This window comes from Phascolarctos cinereus, unplaced genomic scaffold (genome assembly GCF_003287225.1).
Source record: "Phascolarctos cinereus isolate Bilbo 61053 unplaced genomic scaffold, phaCin_HiC Scaffold_1;HRSCAF=81, whole genome shotgun sequence".
In the NCBI taxonomy this organism is placed as follows: Eukaryota; Metazoa; Chordata; class Mammalia; order Diprotodontia; family Phascolarctidae; genus Phascolarctos; species Phascolarctos cinereus.
Genome location: NW_027555514.1, coordinates 190585162 through 190601965, shown reverse-complemented (window position 1 = coordinate 190601965; position 16804 = coordinate 190585162). Strand labels below are relative to the sequence as shown.

At 39.0% G+C, this 16804-nt stretch overlaps 1 pseudogene; it reads left to right on the top strand.

The window, feature by feature from the left end:
- Positions 1-3344: 3344 nt before the first annotated feature.
- On the top strand, positions 3345-15883 carry LOC110218674 (cysteine protease ATG4A pseudogene; annotated as a pseudogene).
- The last annotated feature ends 921 nt before the right edge of the window (positions 15884-16804 follow it).

Here is a 16804-nt window from a genome sequence, read left to right as displayed (position 1 = left end):
TCTCTTCCCACTTACACTTTCCTTCTCATTCCTCAACAGAGGGTCTTACCTCATGCTTCCCTGAAACAATTCAGGCTGTCCTTTGTGAGTAGCCTTGGAGTACATGAGACGTTCAGGGAAGACTAGCATCTCTGGAGTGAGGACTTGCTGAACCCTTTGCAGAGCTATTCATCCACCTTTGGTGTCCACCTTCACCCAACTCTCACCTGTGACTCCAAGAAGCTGTAGCAAGTGCAGCAGCCACAGCCCAGTAAAACCATCTTGGCAGATAGGCTAAACCAGGTTGAAGGTAACCAAGAGGCCTTGACTCTATCAGTGAGTTAGGGGCATGTGAAGACTTACCCCAGAGGAGTGGGTGGAAGAGAACAATTTATTCCAACAGGCCATGAAGGTGGCTGAAGCAGGTGCTGGGGAGTGCTTAGAGCTTGGTCAGGCATAGAAGATGCCAAGGTTCTCCACTGCATCCAGGCCATCACCAGTCCCCTTGAGTTTTTTTTTTTTAGGCAATTAGGGTTAAGTGACTTGCCCAAGGTCACACAGCTAATAAGTGTCAAGTGTTTGGTCTGAGGCCAGATTTGAACTCAGGTACTCCTGACTTCAGGGCTGGTGCTCTATTCACTGTGCCACCTAGCTGCCCCATTGACTTTTGTCTTATCACTAGATTCCACTGACTCTGAAAGAGGGAGTGAGGCCTACTACTTCAGGCAACTCTACCTTGCTTAAATCCAATTCATGCACAAGTCAAGACACAAAGACAAGTCACTGAAATTGCCTTTATCCATTGGTTCTTTTCATGATGCTCACAGACACACCCAGATCTCACACATTTAGTGCATCTTACTGTTATTTTCTCTTTATATTTTCCTTATACCTATATATCTCTTATATTTCTCTTTCTCTTCTACCCAATTTTTGTCCAGACTATAGAACATTTGGAGTATTTATTTTATATCCTATTACTCTGTTGAAACAATTGTCCCAATTAATTTACAGTTTTATTCAAAAAACTCTCACGTTATCTGTAAGTCAATGTGAATTTTGTCTTTTCTTTGCAATGTTTCATTCCTTAACTTCTTTTTCTTGTGCTGCTGCTGCTGCTAGCATTTCTAGTACAATGTTAAATCATAATGGTAACATTAGGTATGCTTGCTTCATTCGTGATCTTATTAAAAAACTTACAGTATTTCTCTGTTAAAAATAATGCTACCTCTTGGTTTTAGGTAAATGCTTCTGATAATTCATATGATGCATAGTGTTTTTAACAGAAATGATTATTGTAGTTTGTAAAAGGTCTTTTCAGTATTTATGGATATCAACATCATATATTTTTACTCTTACTATTATTTTGTTGTGGCTAGTTATTTTATTAATATTATTATTTTAACCTTATGTCTAATACATGTTCTGGGGTAACTACCCCAAGTCCCATTTTGACTAACAAGGTGAGTTCTCAGAGAAAAGTTACTATATCCCATCAGGGTTTTAGGTGTACCCCTGAGGATTTTTTTAAGGGGGGGTGTTTTTCTAACTCTATAGATCACAAACCTTTATCGGTGTGCTTCTTGCTGTGATTGTTAGTTGATGGTAATTAGTTTGCCCGACTTAATTAGCTTTTAGAAAGGCATATTTGGATATTAGGCATATTAGGAGAGTAAAAAGCATTTGGTGCAAAGATCCTTCCAAGAGTCTGAGCCAGTCTCCCGCAGGTGTATACAGAACCCAGGGTAAAGTGGGCTCAAGCTTAGAACACATATGTAGCAAAAGAATAACACAGAGTTCCAAGAAGTCCTTTTGACGTAGTCCTCCAGATATTCGCCTTAGACATGGTACAGATTTCCTAGTAGATTCTTTGTAGAGCCTTGAATCTTCTTTTCCTAAGCTGGTACAATTTGTACCAGATTGGCTCATAATGTAGACACTGCCACCAGCTACTGTTGTCTTAGGGAGCTCTTAGGACATTGATGAAAACATCCAAAATTCTCCACACCCTTTGAAGCTCACATGGTCTTCTCCCAGCCTTGGCTTCTATTTTGTTTCTTCTCTCCTTCCCTTCGAATGCTTCCTTCTTAGGGTTTAGCTGAGGGTTTAGTGGAGTTCTCCCCACTGCCAGGCACTTGAACCTTTCAGGACCAAACTGGCTCCATATTTTATAGACAACTCACAGGGTATACCTAAGTTTTCTTGGCCAATCTGAACAGACTTCCTATGCAACATTACTCTAGTTGATCAAGAATGTTTTCATACTTACTCTAAAGCCAGTGAAATTTTCTCACCTGGTTAAGGTATCAGGGCTTAGTATCTTGATACATTATTTTACATGGGGTGGGGCAATTAGATTGATTTACGAAGTCAACCCCCACCCTTAAACTTGTATTACTGGCATAAATACAACTTGATCATAATGAACTTTAAAAACTTTAACGTTTTTGTATCAGTTTTCCTGGTTGATATTAGTCTATAGTTCTCTTTCTCTTACTTCTCCCTCTCCCACTCCCAGGTTTTGCTTATGGACAGTCCGGTTGATTGTGTTTTTTAAATCTAATTTTGATGATGGCTTTTACAGCACAAGAACTATCTGTCTTCTAAACGTTTGATAGATTTTATTTATGAATCTGCATGTTTCTGGTGGTTTTATTTTTTCATTCTGGGCCATCTCCAGTTGTCCTGATCTATATCTGGCCATTGGACTCATATGGCTCTGGAGGAGAAACTAAGGCTGGTGGCTTTGCACAGTCCTCTGTCACTTAAATCCAATTCAGTTGCAAGCTATGTCATCATCTTCCTGATGTTATGGTTCTCTTTGAGAATGAAGGACAAACCATACAACCCCAACCTTTTCATTACTGAGGATGTATTTTTATTCATTATTTAGGGCTGCATTTTAAAAATTAGAATTTCCTTTATTAATCATAATATTATTGTATTATGGGTTGTAAAATTATTTAATATTTATGCCTTTCTACATTTGTTTATTAATTCTTTGTGCCCTAGAATGTGGCCAATTTTTTAAATGTTTCATTGGAGTCTTTAAAAATGTGTATCTTCTTTTACTCCTATCTAAAAATTGCTAAAGTTTTATCAAATCTAAGTTTTTTTATATTTTTCTTTCTTTTAAAAAAATTATTGATATATTTTGTTTGGACACAATAGACTTTTTCTAACAAACACCCAAATGAATCCCCTTACAAGATACTTTACAAGGTACTTCTTCCCAGGTACTGGTTTTTCAATTCTTAACACTGCCCAAGCCCTCTGGCATATTGTTTGCTTTAACAAGTTTTCAGTATATCTGGAATAGAAAGACTCTCTCCAGGGACATACACAACACAAAGGAACACAACACAATGAAACAGGATAAACTACACGACACAGTGATACAGGAAAAGGTACCCAGGCTACACAGCCTGGCCACATCAAGTTCCCATCATGCTCTCTGGCTCTCTTGCTCCCTCTCATGACAGTACACTCAACTACACAAAATGAAGATGCCTAGAAATACCAGTCCAGCAGTGTGCATGAGTTTAGCTAGCTACAAATAGTTTCAGAGGAGGAGAGATGTTGGTATCCTTCTCAGGGCAAATGGTAATGGCTGCTGCCTTCTACTTTACAAATCTATTTACTAGCCTTCCTGATTATAGTAAGAACAGTTTTCAGACTGGGTGGAAACTATTAAAATGCTTGGCCGGCAGACCACCTTAGGTGCTGTTCCCCTATTTCTATATTATTGTTATTCAGTCATGTCTGACTCTTCATGACCCCATTTGGAGTTTTCTTGGCAAAGATACTGGAGTGGTTTGCCATTTCCTCCTCCAGTTCATTTTAGAAATGAGGAAATTGAAGCAAACAGGATTAAGTGACTTGCCCCGGGTCACACAGCTAGTGAGTGTCTGAGGCCAAGAAGCTGAGACTTCCTGATTCCAGGCCCACTACTCTCTCCACTGCACCACCTAGCCATGCCACTTAGCTGCCCAGTCTCTTCCCATATCCATTATCAAAAGGAATGTAAAGTTCTTTGCAAACCTTAAGCACTATGTAAATGCTAGCTATTATTATTAGCCCTTAGCTTCTCATCTTCAACAAATAAAATGGAAAGGTGGCATAGAACTGGAAATGGACAAACATCTCAATTTTCAAAAGTGAGGAGATTGATTCAGTTCAATAAACATTTCTTAGAAGATGAGATCACAAAACTGGGAGAGAGAAAAAGACAGCTCTTGCCTTTATGGTGCTTATAATCTAATAGATTATAACAGAAATAATGAGATACACAAATAAATATAAAACAAAGTAGAAAAATATTAACTTCAGAGGCAAAGCCAAACAGATTGCTCTGAGAGGTCGAGGGACTGGGAAGGTGAGTGGCACTAAGGAGGTGGCACTTGTACTGGGCCTTGAAGGATGGGAAAGATATCAATAAGTAGAGGCATTAGGGGAGTCTATTCCTATCATTGGAACTGGTGTAGACACATGGAGGCAGGAGGGAAAAGGAGAACGTAAGAGAGCCACACTTAGTCATTTAGATAGGAACATGGAATACATGAAAAGGAACCCTCTAAAATAAAGGGCCTCAGATGCCAGTGGATGTATCAAACAATAGGCTGATGAATTTAACATTGTGGTGTTATAGAAAGAACGATGGACTTGTAATAAGAAATCTGGGTTTAAATCCAATCTGTCATTAGCTGTGTGGTTGGTAACAAGGTACTCAACATCTGTGAACCTCAGTAGCCTCATCTGCAAAATGGAAATAATAACACTTGCTACCTACCCTACAGGGTTGCTGTGAGGCAAGTTCTTTGCAAACCTCATAGAAAGGTAGGTAGACAGACAGACAGATAGATGGATAGATAGGTAGATAGATAGATAGCTGGATAGATAGAGAGATAGATATGAATTATTATTATTAGATGTTGATTCCTGGTAAAATTCTAGAATGCTTTATTAAAGGGGAAGGGAAAAAGTGAGAAAAGAGGGAGGTAATTACTTAGAGCTAGCATGGGTTTATAAAGAATTAATCATACCCTCCTAACCTCTGTGCATTTTCAATACCAATTATTAGATTTGTAGATCAGGAGTTTGATATAGGCATGGTATATCTAGTTTTCAACAAGACATTTGACAAGTTTAGCTTGAATTAGCCCAGCTTTAGGGTTGAACTCCTACATTTCTTTGAGAGGGCATATGGTATCATTCATGGATACAAAAATAAACAAGTAAGAAAAAACAATAGAAACCAAACAAACTTTCCTATGAGTACTATCCATGGAGTTTTTCCTTTTAAGTGTATGTGATATGATCCTTAATATAATGTGCAGGGTAGAAATAGTGCATTTTAATGAATAACATTTAGTATTGCAAAAATATCTTGGTTGTCTAATGCATTTCTAGTTTTCTCTACAGAAAATCCTTACCAACGAATTTATAGTACTCCTAGGGATGAAATTGCTCTGGATATAATTGTGGTATTAAATACTCTTCCTAGATAGTTGTTTTCTCTTTTGGTGAGTAAATTTTCAGGCAAAGAGCTGAGCCATAACTAGAAATATAAAAACCTAGAACAAATTCAATTGAGTCAGGTTGGGGAAAGGGGGACAAATTTCTAAGAAATGACTATGCCTATCTGTGATTGCAGTAGACTGGAGAACACAGGTCACGTGACTTGAAAAGATTAAGAACTAGGAAACCATCATACTCAAAAATGATGGGGCTTGGGGTGGAAAAAAGACTGTAAACCAACCACTAAGCTTCATGAAGGGAGAAAGAGTGTGACCTACTTCATGAAGGGAAAGAGAATGTGACCTAATGATCCATAGCTGACCAGGATGTGGGCAGAATGGAGTGAACTTTATAAAAGATGAGAGGTGGTTGCTGAGTGATGGCTGCAGAGGCAAGGTCTGAAAGTTGAAGTGAGTGGGTAGAATGATAGACTTGGGATCAGGAAGATACGAGTTTAAATCCTGCCTCGGACACTTGCTGACTATGTGATCCTGGACACGTCACTTAATCCTTCTGGGATTCAGTTTCTACATCTGTAAAATGAGGGGACTGGACTCAACCATCTTTAAAGTCTCTTCCATTGATAAATACTGTTATTCGGAATTTGCATGTCAAGGGAAGTGAGAAAATGAGCAGCTCTGGTGCAAAGTGCCCTTGAGATGCTTATGGGATATGGCAATTGGAGCCAGTCTTATAAAAGATGCCAATAAATGTTCATGGGACCCAGAAAGGTCAAGTGATTTACATAAGGTCACACTAGTAATATGAGGCAGACTCTGAATTCAAATTTAGATCTGTAACTCCAAGTTGTTTCCACTGTACCACAATGCTTTGGGGATGGCAGAGAGGGAAACTAGATTTTAATCAGCAACAGAAGATGGAAGAAACATGACAGGAAGAAACTTAGGATGAAAGGGTATTCATAAGAGGAAGGATGATGAGTTTGTAACGAAGAAAATTTAAGAGAAAGGCAGAGAAAAATAAGGGGAAGGCCCAGGCGGAGCTTATTTTGAGGGAGGAGGAGTAATTGGAGCATATCACCTTCCCTGTTAATCCCTTCACTGATCCTGTTCTTATTCAGAGTGTGCCACCTGGCTCAGGTTCCCAGGAAGTTAACCTTGAGGACAGGGCAGTCCTTGAGAGGCAGAATGGTCATAGGACACTAAGGGCAGTATTCCATAAACTAGATGAGAAAGCAGAGAAATAACCTTTCCCTATTCTTATATCAGTGCCTAGGCCAAAGTCCTGGCCACCTTGTACTAGTTCTGGTTTTGGGAAAGAGATTCCACTGGGAATGATGACTTACTTCAGTGTTTCTCAGTCTTCTGTCAAGAAGTTTTTCTTCATGTCCAATTAATTTCTCTTTTATTCTTGTTTTAAGCACATTTCCTTCTTATCTGTCTTCTATTTTTATCTTCTACTTTTTGTTTATTTTGTTCTGTTATAACTTGTTATTTCACCAGTGTGGGAACTTGCAATGTGGAAACTCCCTCTGTGAATGCAGGTTGGAAATCTATCTGAAACTTTTAACTTCATAGCATTACCAGTCCTGACAGGTTAAAGGACTTCTTTACCCAATATCACCCAGATAGTAAGTGTCTGAAGCAGGATTTAAACCCAGCAGCAGATCCAAAGTTGGCCTCATCTGCTATACCATGATGTCTCTCATTTCCTGCTCACAGATGGCTAAACTGAAGCATGGGGAAATATTCATGCCATAAGTTAGTAATAAGAATTAGGAGTCTTAACAGTCTGTCTGATGTTTCGGCCAAAGTAAATCATCTTTCCTCGTCAGTACTGGGATTTAAGAGCCTGAAGATGTGTGTTTGGATCCTGGCTTTGTCTCTTTCCTGCTGTGTCCTTTGGCAAGTCACTTCCATTCTGTGGGTCTTAGGTATAGATAGGATCCTTATCAACTCTTGACATTCTTTGAAAAGGGAACCTTCTTCAGAGAATGGTGAGACCCATAGCTTTATTTTTAGCTCAGCTCTATTGCCATCTTGTGGATTTTTTATGATAATGCAACACAATTCCGGGAAAGGATATTCCTACTTGCAAACCTCTGTAAATCTTCATTCTGAGCTCCCTCTTCTGCACACTTCCACGAATATTTCCTGCCATCCATTTTCTGTGGCTTGAATTATACCCTATCATGTATGTGCATGAAGAATACATTATAAACCCTGTTTCCCCTGAGAAGGGGAAAATGTGATGGAAAGAACACTGAACTTAAGAGAACGAGGAGGGGTTTGAATACTGCCTCATCCACATTAGCTAAGGGAATTTGAGCAAATCCCTTAACCTCAATGAACCTCAGTTTTCTTATCCATTAAATGGGAAAACTATAAGGATTACTGTGAAGAGAGCACTATTGATAGATTCTGTCTTGTGAGATGCAGCATGGCTGCCCATGAATAGAGAGGTGACCTTGGAGCCAGGAAGAACTGGGTTCAAATCCTGAATCTGACACATACTGGCTCTATGACCCAGGAAAATCCCTTAACCTCTCAGTGCTCTAGGCAACTCTCTAAGAATATAAGTTGTAGAGAAAGTGCCAACCTGCATTAGTAGAGGAGTGCCTTCATTTGGGAGTTTCCTATATCAATAAATCATAGGTCCAGTAGCTATCCCCTATCCTTGTATTTTTTACATCATTTTTATATCCTAATATACCCCTCCCCTTCACCCATTCAAAGAAGAAACTCTTTTTAAAGAAATTTTATTAATTTATTTTGATTTATTAACAATCACTTCCATATGTTTTCGAGTTGAAAATTTTTCTCTCCCTTCCTCCCCCCTCACCCTCCCCAAGACGGGGCACAATCTGATATAGGCTTTACATTTACATACCCATTAAACATATTTTCACATTAATGAAGTTGTAAGTAAAAATTAAAACCAATAGGAGGGACCATCAGAAAGATGAAACAAAACTCAACTGAAGGTAGAAATAAGTGATAGCGATTCGACTTCCATACTTCTTTCTTTGGATGTGGACAGCATTTTCCATCCTGAGGCTTCTGGAGATGTCTTAGATCCTTGTAATGCTGAGAAGGGTTCAGTTTAACAATATTAGTCATCGCATGACATGGCTGTTATTGTGTACAAAGTCCTCTTGGTTTTGCTCACTTCACTCAGCGTCAGACCATATAAGTATTTCTGAAGTCAGCCTGTTGATCATTTCTTATAGCACAATAGTATTCCATTACATTCATATACCACAACTTGCTCAGCCATTCCCCAATTGATGAGTATCCTCTCAATTTCCAATTCTTTGCCACCATAAAAAGAGCTGCTATGAATATTTTTGTACATGTGAGTCCTTTTCCCATTTGTTTGATCTCTTTGGGATACAGCCCTAAAAGTGCTATTGCTGGATCAAAGGGTATGCACATTTTTGTAGCCCTTTGGGCATAGTTCCAAATTGTTCTCCAAAATGGTTGGATCATTTCACAACTCCACCAACAATTATTAGTGTTCCAATTTTCCCACATCTTCTCCAACATTTATCATTTTCCTGTTTTGTCATGTTGGCCAATCTGATAGGTGTGATATGGTGCCTCAGAGTTGTTTTGATTTGCATTTCTCTAATCAATAGTAATTTAGAGCATTTTTTCATATGACTATAGATGGCTTTAATTTCTTCATCTGAGAACTGTCTGTTCATATCCTTTGACCATTTATCAATTGGGGAATGGCTTGTGTTCTTATAAATTTGTCTTAATTCTCTATGTATTTTAGAAATGAGGCCTTTATCAGAGAGACTGGTTGTAAAAATTCTTTCCCAATTTTCTACCTTCCTTCTAATCTTAGTTGCATTGGCTTTGTTTGTGCGAAAACTTTTCAATTTAATGTAATCAAAATGATCCATTTTGCTTTTCCTAATGTTCTCTATCTCCTGTTTGGTCATGAATTCTTCTGTTCTCCATAGATCTGATAGGTAAACTATTCCTTGTTCTCCCAGTTTACTTATGGTATCAGCCTTTATATCTAAGTCATGAACCCATTTTGACTTTATTTTGGTATATGGTGTGAGATTTGGGTCTATGCCTAGTTTCTGCCATACAAAGAAGAAACTCCTAAAGAATAAGAGAAGAACTCGGGAAATTCATTAAGCAAAACTAACCAACACATCAACTTAGTCCAAGAGTAGACTCAATATTTGACACCTGTAGCCCCACAGATCTGTAAAGAAGAGAAACGTGCTCTTCTATGTCTTTTTTTGGGGCCAAGCTTGATCATTATAATTATACAATGTTCAGTTTCAACCAACCAACCAATCAAAAAGCATTTTATTAAGTACCTACAATGTACCAGGCAGTGTACATGACAAGGATGCAAAAAAGTGAAACAGGGGCAGCTAGGTGGCACAGTGGATGGAGCACCGGCACTGAAGTCAGGAGTACCTGAGTTCAAATTGGGCCTCAGACCAAACACCTGACACTTACTAGCTGTGTGACCCTGGGCAAGTCACTTAACCCCAATTGCCTAAAAAAAAAAAGTGAAACAAACCCTGGCCTCAGTACACTTATGATTATAATAGGGAAGACAGATAATAGGTACCTATATACAAAATATATACAAAATGAATACAAAGTAGTTTTGGGAGGCAAAGCACTAGAAGCTGTGGCGATCAGAAGGTAGTGCTTGAGCTGGGTCTTGAAGGTAACCAGGGATTCCAAAAAGCAATGAGGAAGGAGCATATTACTGATGTGAAAGATAGTGGATGTGGAGACAGGGAGAGGAGATGGTACATTGAAACTAGGTGAAGAGCAAGTAATCAAGTATGTCTAGATCTTATGGCAGAGGGGAATGATGTATTAGAGGGCTGGAAAGATAGGGAGGGGTTGGGTTGTGAAGAGCTTTCAATGCCACAGGAGTTTATTTTTGATCCTAGAGGTAATAAGAAACCACTGGAGTTAATTGAATAAGGCTGGGGGCAGGATAATATGGTCAGACCTACACTGTAGGAAAATTGCTTCTGCAGCTGAGTAGATGGAATGAAGCAGAAAGAAACTTGAGGCAAGGAAACCACTTAGAAGGCCATTCAAATAGTCTGGCAAGAGATGATGAGGGCCAGAAACAAAGTGGTGGCAGTGACTGGGGAGAGAAAGGATTGTCTGTGGGAGATATTGGGAAGGGAGATGTGACAAGATTTGACAACAGATTGGATATGTCAGGTGAATGTGAGTGAGGCATCAAGGATAGCAGGAGTTTTTGAGCCTGTGTGACTGGGAGGATAATGATACCCTCAATAGTTGTAGGAAAGGGAAGAGGGGAAGGTTTTGGAGGAAAGATAATAATCTCTGTTTTGGACATGTTGAATTTGAGATGCCTTTGGGACATCCAGTTTGAGATGTCTAAAAAGGCAATGAGTATATAGGACTGGAGCTCAGAAGAGAAACTAAGGATGGATATAGAGATATGGTAATCAGCTGTATTGAGAAGTTAGCTAAATCCATGGGAACTGATGAGATCGCCAAAGGAAAGTATGAGAGGGTCCAGGATAGAGCCCTGTCAGACAGGGGGAACTTGATTCCCTTTCCCACTATAGCTGAGAAAATCACAGAAAGCCAAGAGTGAATAATAGACAACATGTCAAAGGCAGCAAATCTATTAAACAAGCAAAAATTGAGCACACCTTTTCAGGGCTTTAAATTATTCATCTCTGAAGGATTTCATCAATTTGGGTGAATGCAAACCAAAAGCTAGAAGTGGAAGGGAAAATTAGTCTTTGAGAGGGAATTGCTCTGGAGATTGTGGAAAAATTGGATAAACATATGTACTGAGTTTAGGGGAAAACAACTGCTCCCCAGAAGGCTGGCCAAACAAAACTACTGGGTTGTGTAAAGGCAGACCCTCAGGCTATATTCTATTCTCCTTATTGGCAATAACTAAACTTGACTTATTCCATCTTGAATAGGTCTCTATTATCTTAGAGATTTCCTGCCCAAACAGAATATTCTGATGAGATTAACTACTGAGAAACCATTATCCCTCCCTAACAAACTTGATCTTTGGCAATTCCTAAAAGGCCACGGTTAAGACATTCCAAAGCCAAATCACCAGACGTCTTGTCCCTATCACTCAGCCTCCCAAATAGGGAAAGTGGCCAAGCCGCCTCACCTTATAGGCCAATTGAACTTTCTTTTGCTCTATAATGTCACCCTAAAGCTTTATAAAACCTACATAAGTGTGTATTTCCCTTTGTTGGAGCTGTTACTATCTCCCTGGCAACTGCTCATCCTGTGATGCTAATTAAACTTTTTATCTTCTGGTCTTGCCTCCAGGTTTATTGGCTTCCAGTCAAACTGACTAAGGTGGGAGGGATTATCTCTGGGAGGATCTCAAGACCTCTGAGTAGAGGAACTCTCCAATGGGGAAAGAGGGAATTTCCTTCTCCAGTTACCCAGAGTACTCAACTGAGATACATTTAAATGAGATTCAACAGGGAATTTGAAATTCCATTTTTCTCTCTTTATGTAGTAGCAACAGGGAAATACGTTAATGAGGAAAACCCAAGTGCCTGAGGCAATGCACAGCTCCAGAACTATACACTTCTGTTTCAGCTTTCATCTTTCTGTCTAGAGAATTATACATACAAGTTCCTCGATGAGTGTGTTGTGACCAGATGTTTTCACTAGCAGACTGAGTTGATCTAAGTAATGTTTGATGACTCTCACTGGATATTGCCCAGTGCAATTAGCCTACCTGCTGGGAGATATCACTAATTCTCTACTTCCAAGCTATTCCTCTGCTTAGCTTGTGGTCAGTAACCAAATTCTCATTTTCTTTTTGTGATCAGGTTAATTACATTTTGTACCATAATCATAGAACAATTCTGTTATCTACACTTTCCAGATAGGAACCTTAACATTCTCAAGTTCTTCAAATCTTCCTATACAAATAACTCTGCTCTCCATTCATTCCTGAATTCATTGGCCTAATCCGCCTAAACCAAAATAAAGAAATACAATAGTAAAATACAATTAAAATAACCAAATCTGCCTAAATCTAAAAATAATAGCATCTCTGGTACTTCTCGCGTTAATGAGCTGCTGAACATGAAAATGAGGAGCCTAATTTCCCCTAAATCACAATGGCTACATACAAGACAGGTAGAAGTGAAGGTCATTAATGCTTATGAATCCTAAGCAAGCAATTGCTGTACCAATAATTCTGTCAAATTGATGGAGGAAATTCTTCATACCTCCTAAAGGAACAATAAAATACAAATAGTTCCTTGTTGTTGTTCAGTCATGTGGGATTCTTCATGACCCCATTTGGGGTTTTCTTGGCAAAGATATTGGAGTGGTTTGCCATTTCCTTTTCCAGCTTGTTTAGCAGATGAAGAAACTGAAGCAAACAGGGTTAAGTAACTTGTCCAGAATCATATAGCTAGCAAGTGTCTGAGTCCAAATTTGAACCCAGGACTTCCTGACACCAGGCCCAACCCTGACACCTAGCTGCCCAACACTTCTTTACATTTCCTTTGAAAGCTATGAATATATCCACTCATTTTCTCAGTTTTTTGGGGAACTCAGTTGAGATACATTTAAATGAGATTCAACAGAAACAGCGAATTTTTCTAATCCATACAGTAGGTGGCACCAGAGAGAAATGCATGGACATAGAGAAACAGTGTTTCTTTCAATGTTGATTGAATGGACAGAATTAATAATCAATAGGAAAACAATAGGAAATAAGCTTTGAGTAGTTTTGTCCTGATAAATCTACTAGTTTGTCTTGTGTTCAACTACAATTTTTAAAGATGGGAATTTTGTAAGATTGATATAAAAGGTATAATATATGGCTATGAAATGGGCTAGTCACTAATACAGGACAAAAGACTTCCCTGAGACCCTACCCACCCTTCCAGGAGGTGATAATATATTGGAATGAGCCTTAGTACCGAAGTGTTCTGGAAGTTGCTGGGGGAGTGGGGGAAGAGAGAGAAGAATAATTTAAACATGCCTTACCCCTCTATGTACCTAGCACCAGTACTAAAGTAACCCATGCCTCCACGACTAGGCTGACTATTGGTGGTACACTGTTCCCCTTCCAAATTTTAGTCAGAAACAGTTAATTAAATTAATATTGTAAATGCTGTTGTAAAGAGAATCCTTTGATTCTGAGTTATAGGCTCCCTGGAGCATATGGGGTTGTCAGGGAGGACTGGCACCTCTCCTGTGGGGGCTTGCTGAACTCTTTTCAGGGCTTCTTATCCTCCTTTGATGTCTGCCTGCCAGCCAACTCTACCTATGGCTCCAAGAAGCTGTAGAATGTGCAGGGGCCACAACCTAGTAAAACTGTCTTGCTAGAAGGCCTAAACCAGGTTAAGGGTAACCAACAACCTCAAACCTATTGGTGAGGTAAGGGGACGTCTAGACTTCCCCAGTGGAATGGGTAGATGAGAACAATTTGTCCAATGACCATGAACACAGCTAAAGCAGGTGCTGTGGAGCACTTAGAGCTTGGTCAGATATCAAAGATACCAAGGTCATCCACTGCATCCTGGACCATCCTCAATCATCTTGAGTTTTGTCTTGCCACTGGACTTCAATGACTCTGGAAGAAAGAGTGAGGCTGACAATTTTATGCAACTGTGCCTCACTTAAATCCAATTCACATGCAAGTCAAGACTTTACCCCTTGATGTCATTGGTCCTTTTCAAAAACAAAAGATGAACAACAACAAGAATCCCTAGGCTGAGATGAAATGATGTGGCCTTTGGAAATAAGAACGATGATAATAAGGTCAAGGGATTAGGTTGGTACATGATTTGGAACAAGGTTTAATTTCTACTACCTGACATTGCTTGCCTCAATAATTGAGATTTGTAAGTGTGGGGCACAGCAGAAAAAGAGAATGTGGGGTAACATCTATAAAGGCAATAAAATACAAATCAGTTACAAGAAAGAGTTCAAATTCTTCACGTTTTAACTCCGTGAAGCACAGAGGAAGAAAAAAGGAGGAAAAAATAAGGATATAGCCCACGAATCAGAAAATAAAATTCACAATAGATTAAAAGTGAGATATATAATAAAGAAAACAGGCAAAATATAAAAAGCACAGTAAAGACTGTTGTACGCGAAAAACACATCTAAAAAGTAAAGACATACAGAACCGAAATGTGAGACGGGAACAAAACTTACTAAGCATCATGCAATGTAAAAAGAGCAGGAAAAGGCAGTCAGTGGAATACACCAATGATGATAGGTGGAGAATGGAGTGAAGGCCTTGGAGCAGCCACACTCCTAAGCTGAGAGGAGAAGCGGAGTTTTTTTCAGGTGTGAAAGGCATATAACTGTTTTATCAGACTCTAGAAGAATTACCTGAAACAGATGAGCCCATTTGGATCTTGGGGAAGCAGTATGACCTTCAAGTAGAAAAATCAAAGCTGTTGTCTGAGTTACTCATCTCTGGTTTGCATACTGAAGGAAATTTTCATCATTAGGAAGAACAGGTCCATCATCAGATGCTGGGTGGGAAGCATATTACATTGTGGACAAATAATGCTGGCCCAGGCCCTCATCTGAGCAAGTGGGATGGGATTAGTGTTGGGAGGAGCACCAAGAATAGTCTGAAGAATATCACTGAATCTTATAGTGCTTCTTAGACAGAAAAGACGCAGCTGTTAGTCTATCCATTAAATGACACAAATAGGCAGAAGAGGAGGAAAATCAATTGGTGAGTTGTTTGGACCAAACCCAGTTGCACAGGTGTTTAAAAAAAACTTGCTTTGTTTAACCAATAGAATTCCTTAGCTGTTTATGCTTTGGTGGATAATGCAGTGGTCATCGAAGATATAAAAAAAAAGTGCCACATGTGCCCCTCCTAGAGGCCCCTTCTGCTTCTTGTGCCCCTTTGCTTGGGCATAAACCAAATTAATCCTATGTTCATTGATGTATTTAAAGTGTTTTAAGATGCCACAGTCTTTAGGTTCATCAGGAGGAAAGCCAAATAGCACTTGGCTTTTTTTTTTTAGCACCTGTTATTTCATACGATTTCTAGGAGACAAGCTCATCTACCCAGATCCCCACACCACTCAGACTTTTGTTGAGTCAGAGGAGAATGAAACAGTGATGACCAACAATCCCAACCCCTTCACCCCCCTCAAATGAAGATCCTGGATTTGGAGCCTTCAGTGGCATTGGGATTCTCTTGCAAAGAACAAGGTTTTAATAATTGATGTGGACTCAACCAAAAGAAGAAATTAAAGCCACAGAGTTTATAGATGTTTGAGCTGGTTCAGAAGCATCCAGCCCACTGGCCTGCATTCATATCTCCAAACAAATCAGAAGTGACAACTACAGGTGCAGAGGTCTTCAAATACACCAATAAGCTGTTTGAACTGGAAGAAGACTTTGAGATTTTGAGTATGTGAAGGAGTACCATCCAGCCTGTATCTACTACTTGGCACTACATTGCAGACAACTTTTTTTAACCACTGTGTCTGAATCACCAACAGCGCAAAACTCAATTTCAATCCAAAGTGAACCATTTTTCTATGAGCTCTATGACAGAGAGACAGAGAGACAGACAGAGACAGAGACAGACAGAATCCTATTGCTACATGGTAATCAAGCAAGACCATGGATGCTCCTGGGTCTTATTTTAGAGACAATGAACCTAAAATAATGTTTTTGCTGTCCAGAGGGTACCTCCAGTCTTGTTTCAGAACCAGTTAGTGGAAGATAGTTACTGTCTCTCTCTCTTCATGCAACATGTCCCTTTACAAAGAGACAATTCTGGTTTCTACTTTGGGGTTGCATTTTGGGAAGCAATTTTTTCTTTATAAAATCAAATGGTATGGATCAGGGAAAACAAAACATCTTGTTAAATTATTTTAATAGATATTTTGAATAATAATAATTTCATATGAAAACATTTCTATATCTATGGCAAATGGACACTTCTTACAGCCCCCTTCTTGTTTGGAAGAAGCTTGCTTGCTGCTATGCCACCATCATGGAGGCATATGATATATTTAACCTTGACTTCAAGCTGCAACAGGATCTTTTCTCTTGCTGATTTGTTTCAAGAAATAAAGAGTCAAAAAGCGGTTTGTACTTTAAAAAAAAGAGGAAAAGTTAAACTCAAAGCAAAATTTGAAATTCACAATACCAATACAAATAAACAAGGAAACTATAAAGAAGCTGTAGAAAATCATCCAACATGGACCAAATGGCATAATATCTAAATTCATAAAGCAAAAATTAATTGAATTGCAAAAAAGTTATGTATTTTTAAAAAGTAACAATATCAACAGGAAACTTTAATAATCCTCTCTCAGAGCTGGACAAAT